Source organism: Peromyscus leucopus, chromosome 4 (assembly GCF_004664715.2).
Source record: "Peromyscus leucopus breed LL Stock chromosome 4, UCI_PerLeu_2.1, whole genome shotgun sequence".
In the NCBI taxonomy this organism is placed as follows: Eukaryota; Metazoa; Chordata; class Mammalia; order Rodentia; family Cricetidae; genus Peromyscus; species Peromyscus leucopus.
Genome location: NC_051066.1, coordinates 37,092,484 through 37,111,738, shown reverse-complemented (window position 1 = coordinate 37,111,738; position 19,255 = coordinate 37,092,484). Strand labels below are relative to the sequence as shown.

At 40.3% G+C, this 19,255-nt stretch overlaps 1 protein-coding gene across 15 annotated transcripts in view; it reads left to right on the top strand.

The window, feature by feature from the left end:
- The window catches only part of Baz2b (bromodomain adjacent to zinc finger domain 2B), a 245,851-nt gene that overhangs the window by 51,887 nt on the left and 174,709 nt on the right, over nt 1–19,255 (top strand). The window lies entirely within an intron of this gene.

Here is a 19,255-nt window from a genome sequence, read left to right as displayed (position 1 = left end):
TGTGTGTCAAGGAAATGTGTTACCTAAAACTAGTCCCTTAGCAATGCCTAAGTCTACAGTGTTGGTGAGATTGAACACAGACCTTATACACAGGAAACATGAATTCTAAAGCATGCCCCAGGCCTGGTACAGGATTCTCAACTAGTAAAGGCTATATTGTAGTAATGAAATTTCCCAACATTAAAATAGTATCTTCATAAATAACGAAAGAATGAGCTTTGAATAAATTATTTATGGAGCCTACTTTGGGCATGCTTTAATTGTTAACTCAGCATACAAACAGTAGTTAAGAGGTATTAAAGTTATGTATAAGGCAAAGCCATGTATAGATGATCTTTATAGTCATGTTAAGAATTCCTTTTGGAAATTGTTTTCAATTTGCTGTTTTGTACTGACTAGAATGTTTTTATTTTATCTCTGAAGGTCTTGTGGTTATTTTGTTTCACTGAGCCTTATGGAAGCAGTTTTACTTTCTCTTTAGCACCCCCTCCCCCACCTTTCTCCCTTCCCCTTTCTCTTCCTCTTCCTTTTCTTTTCCCCTCTGGTTTTCATTCTTTGTGGTGGTAGGGATGGAATCCTGGCCACACATATTAGGCAAGTGAGTGCTGTATCCCTGAACTATGTCTTCAGGTTGTTTATTTATAATCAGAACTTTATTGATAAAATAGAATATTTCACTGCAACATACTAAAGCATTTGTGTAGTATGTCCTGCTTTATAATGAAGTTAAATGATTAAGTAGCTAATTGCAGCTCTAAATTCAAGCATTTCAGGAAGAGGTGATGTTTAGTGTTGTTAGATATTCAATAAAGACAGGAGGTGTTCCTTTGGAATTAGAGACTGTACTTTGTGATGATGGCAGGCTTGTGAGCCTTTCTTCACACCTTCCAGTCAAGAGAGGAGAGTAGATTTTGACACTGATTATGGGGGTGCTGGAGAAAGGGGAGTTCACCGCTGTCTTAGTTAGGTTTCTGTGAAGAGATACCATGACCGTGGCTCTTACAAAGTAATTGCCTACATCTTGCAACAGGAAGTCAACTGAGACACTGGGCGGGATCCTGAGCATAGGAAACCTCAAAGCCCACCCTGACAGTGACACACTTCCTCTAACAAGGCTGTATGTAGCCTTTACAACAAAGCCACACCTCCTAATAGTGCCATAGTCTATGAGATTATGAGGGACAATTACATTCAAACTACCACAGCCGCCAAGCCTGGGCCTGAGGTAAGATACTGTTAGGAGAAGGCTCATTTATTGCAAGACAGTGAGAAGCCAAGGACCTAGTCAGAGATCCATAAGCTGGTGTCATGAGATGACATAGTAATAAAGCAATAGGCAACGTTTGTATATCCTATAATAATACATATATTTTTCCTTAAAACATTTTAGGAATTTTTAGAAAAAAAAGGAAAATTACAATTACTATTCTTTGCCTCTATACCACAATCCACACAGATAACAAACCTGTTTTACTGAGCTTTTTGGGGGTTGGGCATTGTCAATTCCATCAAAACTTGTATATGATCCTCAGTTTAGTCTTACTAAGGGATTTCCCTATCAGAAAACCTTTGGTGACTTCTTGTTTTCTACTAGTTCAGACCCATACTCTAATTTGATGTCCTAATTGGCTTTTGAATACATTATAATATTCAAGAGCAATAACTGTATATTGTCCCCAATATAAACTACATATGCTACATTAAATGTTTTTATGTCATTCTTATATCATTTTTACATAGACTAATTCTATCTTTTCAAGCTTTAAAAACACCATTCTGATGAAAGCAGCTCTCCCTTCTAATGCTCTATCTATATCCAGTCATCTCTCTGAGGTATTCTCTAATCATCCTAATTGAAAGTGATTCTTATTCTCTAATAATTTGGTAACACTTAGTTTTTATTAGTTCTATGTTACTGATCATTGGCTCTTATATTTTGGATTGATTTTAAGTACATAAACCTTTCTACTATACTCAGCAAGTGTTTGTTGATAGTCATAAACATACTGAAAGTGCTAAATTACTTAGTATCTTAAATTTCCCCTATATTAAAATGGAAATGAAGATTTTAGCATATGCAATTGAACATTAAGGTGCAGGGTGAATAGCAAGTAGGATAGGTTTTAGATTCATGTAGAATGCAGGTAATGAGGTCACTGTATGCTATTTTGCAACCTTATGCCTTGGAACAGTCAACTATGAAGTGATGTGATGCATCTATTTGATAGGATTGGACTAATACTTAAATAGAATGTCTTATCTTTCTTGCCTATTACTTGTGTTAACTGTAGCTTTCTCCTTTATAGATTGCTAAGAGACATGAAATCAACTATAAAAATCCCCTGAATATCGAAATTTATGATATTCATTGTAGCCCTATCATGTATGTTTCCATAGATTTCTACCTTCCTCTGTGTGTATTTGTGCATGTCCCTGTATGTGTATGTGCACATGTGTGTTCAGGTACATACGTGCAAACCTTAAGTTCTTGGACTAGGTTAGACTGGCTGGACAGTCAGTCCCACTTCCCCAGCACTGGGGTTACAGGTGTGGCTACCACACCCACCTTTTCATTTGGGTCCTGGCCATCCACCTCAGGTTTTCATGCTTGCATGGCAAGCTCTTTACCAAGTAGTTTTATGTGCTCAGCCTCCAGATTATACTTTCTGATAGAGATACATGTATGTTTATCACAATCACACCCATTTCAACCTTCCACAGTCTTTAATTTGTAGCAAAGAGGAATTCAGTGAGAGCTACTGATGTAACGTTTATTTATTTAGGAGAAGGCAGTCATACTTGGCTGGAATGCTAACCTCTTAAAAGGCTAGAATGAACTTTAGACAGTTCTGACTGGACATTGCAATATGGATAGAGTTTGAGGGGTGGTAGTGTGTACTGTGTTTAGGAACATGGACTTACGTCAGAAAATTATTGTTTTCCCTTGGGGTTTATATTATAGTTGCAGTTTGTGCTAATTACTTAAAGATCCAGGTTTCCTTCTCTAGGAATACTACTTAGATCTTAGGAGTGTTGTGAATATTAGAAGAAATAATGTTCACAAAGCACTTAGCATAAAAGACAGCATGTACTAACTTCTTTTGACTATCATACTAGTTACCTGCAAATTTTGTTGCCTAAGACATTGATTATCTAGTTTTGTCTTGTTCTGCTATAATTTGCATTACTGTTTTATGATTACCCCCAACTTGATTAAAAGTTTCAGCATAACATCTATACAAAGCATAATAGAATAATTTAATTAAAAATACAGTGTGTCTGTGTGTCTAAGTGTATGTGTGTGCATGTGCAGGTGTTGGGGGGGGGGGCATGCGACAGTGAGCATGAGGAAGCCAGAGGACAATATGTAGGAGTCAGCTCTCTCCTTCTACCATGTGGGTACCAAGGGTCGAACTCAGACCGTCATGCTTGGTGGTAGCACCTTTACCTGTTGGTCCAGAGCAGTTCTATTTCTTCTCAAATCCCCCAAATCTTTTTCTGTAAGAGAATACACACACACACACACACACACACAAATATATATATATATATTATGTATGTATATGTATACACACACATTTTTACTTACAGCTGATTTTGTGTGCACTGAATTTCATTACAATGGCTATTACTATAGTGTTAGTTGTATTTTAAAACAATCCTATTTAATATATTATTATATACTTATAATCTGTTATAAACAACCTTTAAATAACTAAAGTAGTCATTCCTATTCCTATTAAAATTGATTTTTTTCTTGATTAATTTATTATGAATATTACTTCAGTTTTGTAGATCTACACTAATAGAAATAGTTAATACCATAGTTGATATTTAGAATATTATAATTTAAAAAAATTTTACTTTATGTGCATTGGTGTTTTGTCTGCATTCATGTCTGCATGAGGGTGTTGGATCCCCTGGAAATGAAGTTACAGACAGTTGTGAACTGCCATGTGGGTGCTCGTAATTGAACCTGGGTCCTCTGGAAGAGCAGCCAGTGCTCTTAAACACTGAGCCATTTCTCCAGCCCCTAGAATATTATAATTTTACAGTATCCCCATGATTAGAAATGTCAGTGTTAGGTTGTAAAATTTAATATTAGGTATCTTTTCCCAGATAAAACATCATCAGATATGGCAATAACTGATAAATTTCCTCTGATACTTTTGCCTTCCTAACTTACACCCATAGTACACCACTACCTGGAATAAAAAAATATTTCATTTCTCCCTTGCAGCTAAATGTAATGAGTAAGCAGCAATAGTATGTCTTGTTTTATTTTTGTTGTTTTGAGACAGTAAGAATCTCTGTGTGTAGATTTAGCGGGCCTGGAACTTACCAGGAAAGGCCTGGTCCTCCTGTTTGTCTGAGAGCTGGGGTGGTAGACTCCATCTGCCCAACTGAGTAGAAAGCATCCCACAGGAAGAGGTGGAGCACAGTCTCTTCCTCCTGTCTTGTTAAAATGTAGCTGTGCTAACTGAACCATGGCTGGAGGCCATGTACTGAGAAGGGGGAAACAAAATAATGAAAGTCTTCAAATTCATGATGCCACCTGCCTTGCTCTGGCTTTTCACATCTGCACTTCCTTTTTTCTTGTGACAGAGTGAAATTTCTGTGTTGAAAGAACTACTGGCTTTGTGCTACCATTCATGGCTTAAACTGACTTTGATAACACAAAGATAGTTTGTTTGTTTTTGAATTGGTTTTTTGAGACAGCAGTTTCTCTATGTAGCAGCCCTGGCAGTCCTGGGACTCTATTTGTAGACCAGGCCGACCTCGAACTCAGATGTCCATCTGCCTCTGCCTCCCAAGTACTGGAATTAAAGGTGTACACCACTAACATCCAGCAACACTAAGGTAGTTTTTAGGGAAAAAAAAAAAAAAATCATACCATTGAAAAAAATGTTATAGAGTTTATTTGCTTGTTTTTCGCTTTTCACTTATTTGAACTCTACTGTTATTTTTGGTGGTTTTAGTTTTAGGAGACTAGAGAAACCATAACAAGTCACTGTCTTTAGGAGACAATCAAGCCATTCCTAGAAGTTTAGTCTGTAATTCCAGCTACCCAAGAGGCTGACATTAGGAGGGTATCAAGTTCAAGGCCAGGCTTCCAAGTTTTGTGATCTCTCTCATAATAAAGTAAAAAGAGCTATGCATGTAGCTCAATATTTAGTGAATATGCATTGAGAGAGGTGGAGATTTATAGGCGCAGGCATTTTATTCTGTTATCGTTGAAATATAAAGTTTGTGTTAGTGAGAGAGATTAAAATGTCAGGAAGGAGCTAGGTGTCTAGTGATAAGTTTTCTAAATATTGACCATTTCAGTATTATTTATTGTTTTTCTGTTAAATATTTTAAATAAATCTATCAATGTGTGCATCAAGCTTCATTCTATTTGTACTTTTAACAATTTAGATGGCATAGTATTATATTTTACAAATGAATAAGCTAAGATGTTCCCAGTATTCTAGTGGTTGTTTAATCATTAGCTGTGATCAACCATTTCCATAACAGGTCTATTATCTGTTTACTTTCCCATCTTCTAACAGCAAAACTAGAGTAAGTAGACTTGAGTTAAGTCTACACAGGAATTTCAGTCTTTATGTAAACCATTACCTCTAGTACACTAAAAATGTCAACAATATAAGATAGTTAAATAAAGTATAATGCAATGCATAATATATAGTAGAGTTAGAAAATCTCTTAGACATTTTGATATCTAAAATCTGAATATTTTGAATAAGATCTTCAAAATTACTCTGTTGCAGCCATTTAAATTACTTAATACAAAGCACTTTCCACTGCTGTTCTTAAATGTGTATTTGAATGAAAGGAACTTTCCAGCAATGCTCCATCTTCTAAAGTTTTGCACTGTTTTGTCATTGTACAGTTTAAGGCAGTGGAAAGCACGTGGTGTCCTGCAGTTGAACAACTGAGGTATAAATGGTACTATGTTTCACAGACTCAAGTTATACATACCTTGATTTTTTTTTAAATAGGATCTCTCTAAGCAGTCCAGGCTTACCTCAAACTCATGATCCTCTTGCCACTCTCCCCAGAAGCTAAGATTAAAAGTGTGTACCACCACATCTGTCATCTTTTGAATATGTGAAAGTGTATAAAATTAGAACAGATACTTTCTTATTTATCTGTCTGCCCGAAAAAGGAGAAAAAAATTAAAAGATCTAGGAATAATCACAGAAGTACTAGAGAGTGTAGAAGAAAAACATTTGCTTTTATTATTATTATAATAGTGCGGAGACTAGCACCTAAATCACATAAATCTTTTGAAATTAAGGCTGCATGGAATTTAATTTGGTTAGCACATTTTTGTCTTCTCTAACATTTTTGTAGGACACCAAGGCGCACTTGTACTACAAGATCTACCTGTGTAGACAGATGTAGTCCAGGGAAGTCCGTCAAATTGGGTAGAGTGAAAAAAACAGTGTTACACACTGAGTTATGGGATTTGGGTAGTTCACACTTTTGTTCTTTTCCTATAAACATATAAAGAATAATCTGTGGTAAAGAAGGCATTTTGATAAAAATGAAGAAAAGCTTTTTATTGTACAGTTACCATCTAAGTTAGCATGGTATGGACGTTTTAAAAAGTCTAACACAAAAATTGCTGATGTTTCTTTAAAACTATCAAATCCACAGGTCTATTTCCATGGCATGTAAGACAGTATATTTAAACTTTGCAATCCACAAAGAGCACTGCATCTAAAGACTGCAGTTATGGTCCCTGGTTTTTCATGTTCAAGAGACCCTGAACTTTTGATAATATAATTCATAATTTTTGTTTCTTCATTGCTCTTATCAAATATTCCTGTCTCTCTCTCTGTGTGTGTGTGTGTGTGTGTGTGTGTGTGTGTGTCACACACACACACATTCACATTTTCTCTAATAGCTTCTTTTCTGTGTCAGCTTTGTGCAAGGAAAAATTAGAAGACATACAATACACCTGGCACTAAATTTAATGGTATAGTTTATTTCCAATTTCTATCGGGGATTATGGGGGTCCAGCCCCTCAATAGTCCCCTCTCAGGGTCCGGGAAGAATCTACAGCCAGCTGATAACTAATCTTTGATAAAAAGAAATAAATCTATGTACACGAAACTCCTTAGTTCATACACTTTATTATTTTGTGATAGTTCTCTCTCTACACAGCTTCTATTCTGCTCTCATGCCTAGCTCCTTTCTTGCCTGACTTCTCTCTATATTTATCTACTGTCCCCTCTAAGTTCTATCTTAATTCCTTCATCTAGTTCTGTCCCTTCTAGGTTCTCATTCATCTAGTTCTTTCCCCTATCAGCTCCTCTCCCATCTCCTTCTCTCTCATCTGGCTCTTCCTCATCTTGTTCTTTTCCATCTGGCTCTTCCTCATCTCCCATCTCGTTCCTCTAATACTCTCTTCTAGCCCTTCAATCTAGTTCTTCCCATCTCAGTTTGTTCCTCTCAAGTTCTTACCCATCTAGTTCTTCCATTCTCTTTTCTCCATGCTGTTCTCTGTCTACAGAAAACACCTGCCTTTTCTTTCCTTGGGTACATGGTTCCCTGCCTCCTCAGGAATGTTGTTTTATCTCTCACCTTGATATGTAAAAACCTCTTTTGTTCTCAAAGTGTTCTGGAGAACCACTAGGCCTCCTCAAGGCCAGGAGATGGTGAGCTTCATTATCACAAGAAACAAAGTTAGGCGTCTCCCGCCCGCTTGTCTCCTAAACTCAGTAGGGCAGTTAGTAACTTAGTAGGTTCAGCAGGTCAGGGGAGCTGAACTGTTACCAATTGGTCTGGGCATGCAAGGATTTCATAGCAGAAGACAGCTGAAATATTAAAGGCTGGGTAACACCAAATATCCATAATAAATGGCTTGCCTTTTGACAGGCCCTGGGCCTGTCAAAGTTCAGCTTTAATACACAGCTGAATCTCTATGATATATTTTTGTGTCCCTCAAGAAATTTCACCTTTTATATAGAAAATGTTATCCTGTGACTGACAGGTCTTTGTTTTTCCAGTTGATCAATCAAGATACCTTCCCCACCCTCTGAAACTGTTGCTTTCTCTTAGGCAGGTCCTGGAAGCTGCTGCTTATTGGCAGAGCTTAACTTTCCAAAGTCTTGGGGTGGTCTGTGGTCTCTGCTCAGTTCTTCCTGCAGCCCTAGTGGGCCATCCTCTGTGCCCAGTAGAAAAGGTACTGAGTTGAAACAGTTCCCAGCCAATAGAAACTCCTGTTTACCTTTGGGCGGTGGAGGGGTGACAGGGAGAGGCTGAATGCTTCCTAAGCACTTGGCTGTGCAGATGTTGCCAAAGGAGCTCCCACCAGGGCTTCCGACCCAAATCCAGGGCATTGCAAACTTAGAGAATTCCATGAATGCAGCACAGAATGCCCATTTTTGCCTCTCTATACCCCCTTCCTTTCCATTTCAGTCTTAAGAACTGCCCAGCCTGGAGGGCAGGACAGTGGGGACACCAGCAGGAGATAAGGGCCATCTGGACCACACTGGCTCACACCAAGCCTTTGCCCCACTTCATGGCACCTGGGCCAGCTCCAGTAAGCCTTAAAGAAAGCAACTTGAGCCCCAAGGACTCCGATACCCAGTTGTCTGTTTTCAGAATCTGTGTTTGCTGATAGACCCGACCCTGTTCCCTGCTGTAGTCTTAACCATGTGGGATGGAATCTTTCCTTGGTCCTTCACTTTGTCCCCCTGGTGTGCTGTCCCCTCCCCTCCCCTCATTCACTGTCAGCAATGGTTAGTGGGAGGTTCCATCCACCCCTAAGACAGTCTGTGGGAGTCCATGACCAGTTTGTTTTCTTCTGTCCTTCCAAGCTAGCAGGTGTTTGGAACCAGGGAAAAATTCTCACCAACGGTTACTGTTACAGTTAAATAAAGACCTTGAGTATTGAAAAAAAAAGAAAGAGAAAAAATGTGATTCTCAGTGTTAGAGCTGATCTCTCCATTATGTGTTTCTTTCTAGTATTTGGTGTTTCTACTATAGCAGTGTTCATTTGCACTGGGATTTTAGGCCTGAGTCAGTGTGTGTGTGTATACACACACACACACATACATATATGAGCCTGGACTATTTAGAGAAGAGAATATGTGTCTATTTTTCTCACTAGTATATGTGTGTATATATGCACATATATATAATATATACATACAACCTATACACAGACACACATACATATATATACACACATATATTTACATATACTAGTGAGAAAGAGACTAAAAGTTTTCAGTATTAATATAAAAATTAATGTAAATACATTCCTAGATCATCTAAGATGGCCATTCTAGAACCAATATCTGCCAGTGTATTCAGGCTTGTGACTATATTTATATTGGTATAATGAAATTTTACTCCCCAAATAAATTTGATATGAAAATGATTTATTTGTGCCATTGAAGATTTGTTGATAGCATAGTAAGCTAACTCAAAATGTTGTAGTTTTGTAGTAAGAAATGGTAGGACTACTTAAATCATTCAAGCATACCACAGTACAGGTGTGAAAATTCAAATCTAATTAGAAAGTGTGATGGTGAGTGTTGTTAACTTGATAAATCTAGACTTATCTAGGTGCTGGACCTCTGTGCATGCCTGAGAGAGATTGTCTTGTTATGCTTTGATTTTGGAAGACCCATCTTAATTGTGGATGGGACCTAGGATGTATAAGTGAGAAAAATGAAATGAGAACTTACATACATCCATTAACTGCTCTCCTGATTGTGGATGAAAGGACTGTACCCTGGAACTGTGTGCTAAATAGAACCTTCTCTAGCTTAAGTTGCTTTGTCTGAGTATTTTATCATAGCAACAAGAAAAGAACAAGGTCAGAAATTGGTATGGAGAAGGAGGACTACTGCTCATAAACAGGACTGTGTGGCTTTTAGGACTTTGGAACTGTTTTATGGGCCGAATGTGAAAGAGTTTGGAATGTTGTACTAAAAAAGCCAGTGATTGCTGGAATCAGAGCATAACAGGCTGTCTTTTTGTTTATTAAGACATGGTCCTTCTGTGTGTAGCCCTGCCTCTCCTGGAACTTGCTATGTAGACCAGGCTGGCCTTGAATTTAGGCATCCACTTTCCTCTGTGAGGTCAATGCCTGGTTTAATGGACCGTTCCTGTGTTAGCTTAGAAGATAGGAATAGCAAGGGAAATGGAGACAATTTGGGCCTAGGATGTGAGGTTTCAGAGAGGAACAAATAGTCCATCAGGAACTGGGCTAGGGGCCATTTTTGTGATATTTTGGCCAATAATCTGGCTTCATTTAGCTAAGGTCCTTTCAGCCTAAGTGAAGTTAAATCATGAGATGATGGAGTAGTGGGGTAGAGGAAGTTTCAGGACAGGCAAGCGTTCAGGCTGGTGATGAGATACATCAGCTGTGATTGTTCCCGAGCTCAGCTCCACTGTGAAATGCCTGGACAATAGAGGTGTCATGAGAGCAAAGCCCCGAGTAGCCAAGGCTCCATTTTGTGAAGATCCTAATTCATCTAAAGGAAGAAAGCCTAAGCTGAGGAGGTTCCTGGATATGATAAGCTAAAAGGGTCAATTATTGAATCTACTTTTAAAAAGGAACTACTTGTTTTAAATAGGATAAGTAATGAAATTTTTTGAGTTTATCAGATGTTAATGGACTGGACATTGTTAATATATATAATGGAGTTCTTTGTCTGAATCCATCTAATGATAATGGACTAGACATTGTTAATGTAATTCTTGACTGTAACCTTCTTTTATTATTTTAGACAAAAAAGGGGCAATGTGGTGATATATTATTTTCCCCCAAATATATCATGCACCCTAATAAATGTATCTGGGGTCAGAGAACATAACAGCCACTAGACAGACACAGAGGCCAGAAAATGGTGGCACACACACCTTTAATCCTAGCCTTCTGGAGGCAGAGATCCATCCAGATCTCTGTGAGTGTAAAGCCACACTGGAAACAGCCAGGCATGGTGACTCACGCCTTTAATCCCATGAAGTGAGCCTTTAATCCCAGGAAGTGATGGCAGAAAGCAGAAAGGTATATAAGGCGTGAAGACCAGGAACTAGAGTTGGTTAAGATTTTAGGCTTTTGAACAGCAGTTCAGCTGAGATCCATTTGGATGAGGACACAGAAGCTTCCAGTCTGAGGAAACAGCATCAGCTGAGGAATTGGCGAGGTGAGGAAGCTGTGGCTTCTTCTGCTTCTCTGATCTTCCAGCATTCACCCCAATACCTAGCTCCAGGTTTGTTATTATTGATAAGAACTTTTAAGATTTGTGCTACAAGACGCAGGCGGATCTTTGTGAGTTCGAGGTCAGCCTGGTCTACAGAGCGAGATCCAGGAAAGGCACAAAGCTACACAGAGAAACTCTGTCTCGAAAAACCAAAAAAAAAAAAAAAAAAAAAAAAAAGATTTGTGCTATAGGTTCCCCTCTCCTTGAAAGCAATTGCCCAGAAAAGTGTTTCCCCAGAATCAGCAGACAGAAACTGGTTTACCCACAGTCCAAGGTGGGCAACCTACATCTTGAGCTGAACGAACTTGGCATCATTGTCCAGGTGGTACTGGTTTTGCAGGCACAGCAAATGCAAGATTGAGGGGTCGTGGAAAACAGCTGAGGCTAGCCACTGTGTCATAGGGTCAGAGTTCTTACAGAGAGTCCCTGAGCCTACTTCTCGAATCTGTGAATGTGAATCCTCAGTTGCCATGGAAACACCAGGTCATAGATGATGCGAGGACTATGGGGTGCCCACCAAGAAGAGTTGTGGGCATGGAGTGGAGCCAGTGTAGGAGAGAAGCCGTTGTATACTATCGGTGGCAGAGCTGGAGGAGTGGGGCTGTCAGAGCCATTTGGAGCCTGGAACTTGACCTTACGAGCCCCAGGTACCAGACATGGAACTAACTGCAGGATTTGGTGTGTGTGTGACCTGTTGGATTTTGGTTTTGCCTTGACATAATTGTTTCATGTTACATCTTGGTTCTTCCATTTTGAGATGAGAATGTTTCCTTTGTCCTGATAAGTGTTGGAAATTTTTAACTTGTTTTTTATTTTAGAGCAGCTCACAGTTAAGAGACTTTGGACTTTTAAAATGTTAGAATTGTAAAAGACAATGGAGACTTTTAAAGTTGGACTGAATGTACTTCATGATATGATACTAGCCTATGTGAAGAGGACACAGAATGTTAAACTGATGTGTTAGGGTGACAAGGGGTGGAATTATGATGGCTACCACTAATTTTCAACTCTATAGACTCTAAAATCACGTAGGAGATGCATCTATTACATGCCTGTGAGTTGACCTTTCTTTCTTTTTTTCTTTTTTTTTTTTTTTTTTTTTTGGTTTTTCGAGACAGGGTTTCTCTGTGTAGCTTTGCGCCTTTCCTGGCACTCACTTGGTAGCCCAGGCTGGCCTCGAACTCACAGAGATCCGCCTGCCTCTGCCTCCCGAGTGCTGGGATTAAAGGCGTGCGCCACCACCGCCCGGCTGAGTTGACCTTTCTTAATGAGTGGAGGAATTGTGTGTGGGACCTGAGCTGACTGCTTATGTGCCTTTTATGTGCAAATGTAATGGACTGTAACTTGGAAACATGGGCTAAATGAGCCCTTTCTCCCTTATGTTGCCTTTGTTTAAGAAACTAGGACAGAAAACATAGGAAACTATCAGTCAGTGCCCTAATTATAATGAATATAATGATTAATTTTTGTAAAACCATCATGTGATACCAAATTAAAATCTAGTAGTTTTCTAGTGTTTGTGAACATATTTGTTCATTTGTTTTGGTATTACATTTGGTTAAGATCCTGGAGCCAAAGGAAGATTTCATCCCATCCAGTTTTACTTTTCTATATTTCATTACTGTAAGAATCCAATTAAGGGCGGTGGTGGCACACTCCTTCAATCCCAGCACTCGGGAGGCAGAGCCAGGTGGATCTCTGTGAGTTCGAGACCAGCCTGGGCTACAGAGTGAGATCCAGTGTAGCTTGAGTTTTCCTGCCTTGCCCACAGTCAGGACAAATCTTTGTCACCCACCAGTCCCACAGCTGCTCAGACCCAACCAAGTAAACACAGAGACTTATATTGCTTACAAACTGTATGGCCATGGCAGGCTTCTTGCTAACTGTTCTTATAGCTTAAATTAATCCATTTCCATAAATCTATACCTTGCCATGTGGCTTGTGGCTTATCGGCATCTTCACATGGTGCTTGTCATGGCGGCGGCTGACAGTGTCTCCTTCTGCCTTCCTGTTCTTTCTTTTCTCCTCTCTGTTAGTCCCGCCTATACTTCCTGCCTAGCCACTGGCCAGTGTTTTATTTATTGACCATTCAGAGTAATTTCACATACAGACCATCTCACAGCAATCCAGGAAAGGCTCAAAGCTACAAAGAGAAACCCTGTCTCAAACCCCCCTTCTCCCCCCCCCCAAAAAAAGAATCCAATTAAATTAATACAGGCCATTGCAGGTTTTTTTCTTTCTGCAAAAGGGAAGTTTATGTACAACTAAAGTTTTGTAACATTATTATAGAACTCGTAGATGTTTTGTGTGTTCAGCTGTTTCCTGTACTACATTGTAGACTGTTTCCAACCTAGTGCAGACACAGAGAAGTGGCTCGTACTAAGTGTGATGTGGAGAGAATTTGTAGAATTTACTGATAATCTGTCACATTTAAATATAGAGAAGAGAGGAAGATGGGGAAGGTAAAGAAGAGAAGGAATATCTGCATTGCTGTGGGCTTTGCACGTGCTGGGTGAGTTAAAGTTAAACATCTAGTAGGATTTTGATCAGGAGTATTTTTGATGTTTTCATCTAAGCTAAGCTAAATTCATCTTTTTTGTGATGCACAGATTTTGTTTCAGACCACCCTAATAAAGCTAATATTGCAATAAAGGAAGTAACCCAACTTTTTTGGGTTTCTTAGTGCTTGTAAGTCTTGTTTACATTATTATGTGGTCTGTTACCTTTATTAGTAGCACTATCTGTACAAAAAATATATATGTTTTACTTAAAAGTACTTCATTCCGGCACAAAGCTACACAGAGAAACCCTGTCTCGAAAAACAAAACAAAACAAAAACGTACTTCATTCTTTTTTTTTTTTTTTTTTTTTTTTTTTTAAGACAAGGTTTCTCTTGTATCTGTGGCTGTTCTAGAACTTGTTTCTGTGGACCAGGCTGACCTGGAAATCAGAGATTCACCTGCCTCTGCCTCCATGGAGTGTGAGGTTAAAGGTGTGTGCCACCACTGCCCAGCTAGTACTTCATTCCTTAAAAATGCCATAGTTAGCTATGCAGTGGTGGCATATGCCCTTAATCCCAGCAGAGGCAAGTGGATCTCTGTGAGTTGGAGGTCAGCCTGGGGTACAGAGTAAGTTTCAGGACAGCCAGAGCTACACAGAGAAACTGTCTCGAGAAACCAAAAACCAGGGCAGGGAAATGCCATCGTCTAAGCCTTCAGAGCATCCTTATCTTCTTTTTGTTTAAGGGTCTTACCCTGACAAAAATTCAGTGGGCGCTGACTGGCCAAGGTCTGTGGCAGCTTCTTCAACTAAGATAATGAATTTGAAACAGATTTCTCAGTAGCATCTGGTGCTGTTTGATAGCATTGTACCCATAGTGGAACTTTGAAGATTATAGTTGTCTAAACCCTGCACTGCTTTATCATGAAGTTTATGTCATAAATTCTGTATCTTCCTTGACATTTTAGTACCCTCAGTAGTATCTTCACCAGGAGGGGATTCAGACTCACTTTCTAAATTTGCTCATGCATAAGAAACAGCTCATCACATTTTATGACAGTATTGTAGCACTTGAGTCATGTTTCATGGTCTACTTAAAATGCCTTTGCCAGTTCCACCAGACACCTGTGCTTGCTTCCTTCATCGAAATCTCAAAACCTTTAAAGTCACCCCTGATGGCTGTAATCAACTTCTTCTAAACTCTTGGAATTGCTGATACTTTGAATTCTTCCCATAAATCATAGATGTTCTTGTGATATATAAAATGGGGAGTCAGAATATTTTTCCTTTTTCTGAGACATAGCCCAGGATGGCCCCAAACTTGTGATGATTGTTTCTCAGCCTCTGAATGCTGGGATTATAGGCATGTGCTACCATGTCCTGATCCTTTATAGGTTTTTAATTTACTTTCCCACAAATTCATGATCTGGGACTGGAGAGGTGGCTCAGCAGTTAAGAAAATGGCTGCTCTTCCAGAGGACTGGGTTTCATTCTCATCACCCACATGGCTGCTCACAACCATCTGTTACTCAAGTTTTAAGGGATAATGATCCTTTTTTCTGGTGTCTTCAGGAACAAGGAAGGCACATGGTCCATCATACATATGCAGGCAAGATACCATGCACATAAAATATAGTAATTTAAGGTAGTAATTATAGAAGTCATTATCTATGACAAGTTTAGCTCCATTTGTATTTCTTCCATAGTAATGCTTGAAAGGTGAAGTCACTACTTTATCTTAGGTTACAGAGTGGGTGTTGTATTGACAGACATGAAAGTAACCCTGACCTTATTTTGTATTTCACTGGGTAACTGGTATCAATGAGCAGTAATATTCTTGTGTGGTGTGTGCATATGTGTGAAAATGTGCCGGCTGGTGTGCCTGTCTGTGTCTGTAGAGTTCAGAGGTTGGCATTGGGTGTCTTTTTCTATCTTTTCCTCTAGGGTCTCTTACTGAACCTAGGGATCCCATCTGAGCTAGACTTGGTGGTCTGTGAGATGGACAAGTCCCCACCATGCTCTACGTGTTTTCCCACCACCCACTGCTATTGGGTTCACAGATGTGAGTTTGCTGTGGCTGGTTTTTATGTAGGCACTGGGGACTTGAACTCAGACCCTTATGTTTGCACAAATACTTTACCCACTGAATCCTTTTCCCTACCCCAAGTAGTAATACTTTTAAAGGAATCACTTTCTGTGAACAGTAGGTCTCAACAGGGGCCTTATTCATTAAGCCTTGCAAACAGATGTGTTGTCATCCAATTCTTTCCATGGGTAAAAGTAGACTTGGGCTGATTCTTAGGGTTCTAGGATTGTCAGACTGGGAAATTAATATTGGGTCCAACTAGTTAGAGTAGCCTACAGTGAGAGAGTTGGCCTGAACTTTTAGGCATTGACCTCTCTTCTGATGTCATAAATGTCTTGAAGGGAACTTCTAATGGAAGGCTGTTTTGTGGACAGCTGTGCTGGTTAGTCTGGACACAAGTTAAAGTTATCCGGGCAGAAGAAAACTTAGTTAAGAAAAAGCCTCCCTCCCACTGGCCTGTAGGCAAGTCTGTGAGGGTTATCTTCTTGATTAATGGTTGATGTGGGAGGTCCCAGGTCTGTAGGAACACTGTCTGATAGGACTTTGAAGTAGGCACAAGACACCCCAAGACCAAGTTCTCAGCACAAAGGAGCTATGTATTTGCCCCAGCGGGCCAAAGGACAGTCAACAGGAGACGGGGAGGAGTGGATAGATACAAGGGTGAAGGGGAAGGGATATTTGCCTTGGAGGGTGGAGAGGGGATGGCCCATAGGCAAACGGCAGTTTATAAAGGGAAAAAGGGAAACCCTGTGTTAGGATGAGTTGTTCTTTGTTAATTAAGGTAGCCCACAGGGGCCTTTTGATGGCTGGACTTCAGTACTTTGATAGCTGGACCTTGGTAGTCAGCCTCAGGAGGAGGAAGTGGCCAAATAAGGGACTAGACCTCGGTGGCTAGCCTTAGGAACGTAATCTAATGTTTTAACTAGGTATAGGGAATAGGGGTGAAGGGAAAGGCAAAAACTGCTGGTGCCATGTTTGCCATGCTTGGGTCTGCTAGACCTTCCCCATACTGGGCAGGTGGTGCTGAGCTGCATTAGAAAGCGATCTGAGTAAGCCATGGAAAGCAAGCTGGTAAGCAAGCTGTGTTCCTTCATGGTCTCCGTGGCAGTTTCTGTCTGTGCTTCTGCCTTCGGTTCTTGTCGACTCCCCTTCATGACAGACTGTGAGCTGGAAGCTGAAATAAACTCGGTTGTGGTCTTTATCACAGCAGTAGGGAGTAAAGGACGCCAAGTTCCAGCTTAGTGTTTTGAATGGTACCTTCTTCAGCGATCTCAGCTGTACTGTAGAGATTGAGTCTTTCCTTAAGCCTCACGCCTCACCCTCTGTCACTTCAGACATCTTGTACAAGGCTGCCACAGCCTTCAGCCCTCACGACATTGAAGCCAGTTAGGGCCTGGCTCTGGGTTAGGTTTGTCTAAGGGAGTGTGGCTGGATTGCTTTCTCTATGTCAGGAGTAAGACCATACTGTTACTGAAACAACAGCTTCATCTCCTTTAAAAACCTTTCCTGCTGGGTAATCCCAGCACTCGGGAGGCAGAGGTGGGCGGATCTCTGTGAGTTCCAGGATAGGCTCCAAAGCTACACAGAGAAACCCTGCCTTGAAAAACAAACAAACAAACAAACAAACAAAACCCAAGAACCTTTCCTCTCACTTATAACTGGGCTATTTGACACAAGAAGCTCAGCTTCTGCAGTCTGTTTTCAATACGATTAATCATTTCCGGCGTTTGATTCAAAGATGAGAGACGTGCTTGATCCTTCCTTTCTTTACTCCTAAGTTGTAGTAGGCTTAATTGGCCTGCTCACAATACTGTTGTGTTTCTGGAATTAGGGATGTCTGGGAAGAGAGAGGCCGCTGAAGAGCCAGTGGTGAAAGCATCTAGGACACTTACTTAACACACCCACCAATGAAGAGGCAGCCTAATATGGAAGCAGCTCATACTGCCTCAGGCATTATAAATATAACACAAAACATCCCTGCTCACAGATTACGGCAACACAGTGGTCCTCAACCTTCTTGATGCTATGGTCCCTTAATACAGTTCCTCATGTTTTGGAAACCTCCACCCATAAAATTATATCATTGCTGCTTCATAACTGTAATTGTATTACTGTTATTAATTGTAATGTAAATATCTGGTATGCGACCCCCCCCCCCAAAGGTGTCCTGATTCACAGGTTGAGAACCACTGCTGTAACAGATTATAATAATAATGGTGAAGTTAGAAATCTGACATAAACATGAAGTGAACTCATGCCATTATAACACTGGAGCCAATGACTTGTTCAATGCAAGGGTGCCACAGTTGATTTTAAGAAAAGCAGCACCAGGCTGGAGATGGCTCAGTCTGTAAAGGCTTGCTGGGGGGCAGCCATGGAAGAGCCCAGGTTCTCTCACCAGTCAGTCTAGGAACTGGGGAAGGTGAGGTTCAGAGAAACTTTTTTTTTTTTCCGAGACAGTGTTTCTCTGTATAACAGCCCTGGCTGTCCTAGAACTCACTCTGTAGACCTGGCTGGCCTTGAACTCACAGAGATCCGCCTGCCTCTGCCTCCTGAGTGCTGGGATTAAAGGCGTGCACCACTGCCACCTGTCAAGAAACTATTTTCAAAAATCAGTTCCAGAAGCCATTTTGGAATGATACCTAACGTCAGCTTCTGACACATACACACACACACACACACACACACACACACACACACACACACTCACATATTTTATTATAGAGAAGTAAAGTACAGTAAAATAAGATATGCCTGAATTAGGATGATATCAGAAAAGTATATATTTCTTGACAGTCTTAAAGCTGATCATGAAATATGTAACTTATGGAATAAGGCAATACTTCATTGCAAAATATGTGAGTCTGTAGGTTTTATATTTATGGCAGCTTGAGAAGTCTTGGTTCATAGGAAAGAGGAGAGACAGGAGATAGGACTGGAAGTGGATATGGGAAAGTACTGCAGACACCTTCGAGGGATTGCCCCAAATCACAGTACCCCAGTAACCTTCCCTTTCACATAGAAGTGAAACTGGCATGAATTCAAATCCTGCACAGTGGTAGTGCAAGTGTATTTCCTACCTTTCCAATTCTGTTTTGACAAATGTTTGGTTTTGCTGCTTTAGAGACAGATTCTTTTTTTTTTTTTTTTTTTTGGTTTTTCGAGACAGGGTTTCTCTGTGCAGTTTTGCGCCTTTCCTGGAACTCACTTGGTAGACTAGGCTGGCCTCGAACTTACAGAGATCCACCTGCCTCTGCCTCCCGAGTGCTGGGATTAAAGGCGTGCGCCACCACCGCCCGGCAAGAGACAGATTCTTAATTTGATCGTTCTGATCTTTGCCCTGAGAGGTGGGATTTCAGGCATGGGCTGCAATACTGTGTGTGTGTGTGTGTGTGTGTGTGTGTGTGTGTGTGTGTGTGTGTGTATGTATGTGTATGTG